This window comes from Dipteris shenzhenensis, chromosome 26 (assembly GCF_047967505.1).
Source record: "Dipteris shenzhenensis isolate YYH24624 ecotype China chromosome 26, Dip_SZ_1.0, whole genome shotgun sequence".
NCBI lineage: Eukaryota > Viridiplantae > Streptophyta > Polypodiopsida > Gleicheniales > Dipteridaceae > Dipteris > Dipteris shenzhenensis.
Genome location: NC_141621.1, coordinates 25,841,375 through 25,843,631, shown reverse-complemented (window position 1 = coordinate 25,843,631; position 2,257 = coordinate 25,841,375). Strand labels below are relative to the sequence as shown.

The 2,257-nt window shown below is 39.1% G+C and overlaps 1 pseudogene; it reads right to left on the bottom strand.

The window, feature by feature from the left end:
* Positions 1-445: 445 nt before the first annotated feature.
* On the bottom strand, positions 446-2,010 carry LOC147884882 (pyrophosphate-energized vacuolar membrane proton pump-like; annotated as a pseudogene).
* Between the last annotated feature and the right edge of the window lie 247 nt (positions 2,011-2,257).

The following is a 2,257-nucleotide window of genomic DNA, read 5'->3' as shown; positions in this document are numbered from 1 at the left end:
CTTAATTATTATTATTTGAATTCATTGGTCAGATGAAGAGTAAGCTTAATATACAAATCAGACCGCATAGGGTGATGTGAAGAAAGTACTAGGCCCCAATATAATCTCTCAAAACAAGAGAAAATTACAGATAACTACAATTCTCTTTGACTTGTGCAGATCGGCCACCCAAAAAAGGAAGGACTGAGAAACCACACATCCTCCAAGTCTAGAGGAAACCCAATCCAGAAATCATGATCTAAGCACACTCTGATCTAATTTGAGGAGCATGCCACTCCAAAATATAGCCTATATAGAGATTCCATCAGTTTTCAAAGAGTAAATTCTTTTTTACATGATTTACACACTTGAAAATGAGAAACCATGAGAATCGTGGAGTGCTAAAATCCAAAACCATGCCACATCTCCTCAACCACAAGCATCCATAGAAACCCAACCAAAATTTTTACCATATGTTAAACAGAATTCCACCATGAACCGCAAAGAAAGGAGCAAACACAAGAGATTCTACAGCCATGAGCTTGATGAGAATATTAAGGGATGGCCCAGACGTGTCCTTTAGTGGATCACCAACAGTATCTCCAATAACAGCAGCCTTGTGCGGTTCAGAGCCCTTAGGTCCTAGAGTCCTCGCGTGCTCTGATGCACCAGCCTACAAGACACACCTGGATTGATGAGTCTAAAATCAACTGAAAAATAAGCTGTCACTGCTACTCCATGCACATAAACTGTCTATTTACAAAGACATCTCTTAGTATCACTCCATAAGAAATACATACAGTAGATACCACATGGACAAAGGAAAAAGTTATTCTGATAAGTAAAGCTGAAAGCCTAAATCATATCCTAAGTTTAATGAAAAGTTGAAGGAAAATAATAAAGGTAGCAAAGTGCAACTCACTTCAATGTATTTCTTTGCATTATCCCAGGCTCCTCCTGTATTTGATGCAGATATTGCAATCTGCAGCAAGATAGACAACAATTAACTTTGTTTTGAGAGCCGGCTTTTCTGTGTGATGAACTTACACCCAACAATTAGCCATCTATCATTTTCCATGTAGATCCACAAGTTTCTTTTGATATAAAAAGAAACTATGAGCTTTTTCCCCTAAAATGGCAGTGTTTAAAAAAGTAACCTTGTTAGGGGAGACATCTATAATGATCATAATTTTACACAATATGAATCATCTCAGCGTTAAAAATATTTAGTACATAACCTGGGAATGTGTTGAATTAAGCTTCAATTAAGGATCAAATAAATTACTAAGTACAGCACCTTTATGCCAGTATCAAGTGTGCCATTTATAGGTTAACATGTGAGTTCAACTTGTGGATTAAGATAATGATAAGGAGTACAAAAGAAAGAGAGAAATCTCACCTGAACACCAGAAACCAAAGCACCAGCAAGTAATCCTGCTAATGTTTCCAAATAGAATACCTACAATAAGTGGTGAAAGCAGCACAAGAGCACCAGGAAATATCATTTCATATAATGAGGCATCAGTTGAGATTTTGACACAGGTAGCATAATCGGGCTTTTCTAATCCATCCATTAGGCCAGGAATGGTTTCAAACTGCCTTCTAACTTCTTCCACCATCTTCAATGCTACCTTTCCCACACTCTTCATTGTAAGAGCAGAAAACCAGTAAGGCAGCATGGCCCCAACCAGCAATCCAATGAAGACTTTTGCAGAAAGCATATCCACTAGTGTTATCTTAGCTCGACTGACAAATGCTCCAAAGAGAGCCAGAGAGACGAGAGCAGCAGCTCCTATTGCAAAGCCCTGTCAAATAAGAAGACTCTCAGCCCCATTCATGATAATATGAAATCTATTACATCTATTACACAGCATCATGATATCAGCACAGCAAGAAAAGATGATGTTCCATGAGATATTGGGTTACCTTTCCTATGGCTGCAGTGGTATTACCAGCAGCATCAAGAGCATTAGTTCGCTCCCAAATTTTGTGACTCATGCCAGCCATCTCTGCAATCCCACCAGCATTGTGTCATCCTGCTTCAACATGTATCCACTTGCTTGGTACTATTTCTTTTTGTTTTTCAATAATGTGCTTATTAAGAAATGAAATGTTTTCCTACTGTTTAGTTATGGACAATGGGGACTAGGTCTAGCATTTGAGGGTGGACCCCCTTGCTTAGGGTTATGGGCATTAGTGACCCACAAGAGTGATGGCCTCTCTTTGAGAGGAACATCTAGGAACCACACCCCACCTGAGTACCCAAACATGGGACCAA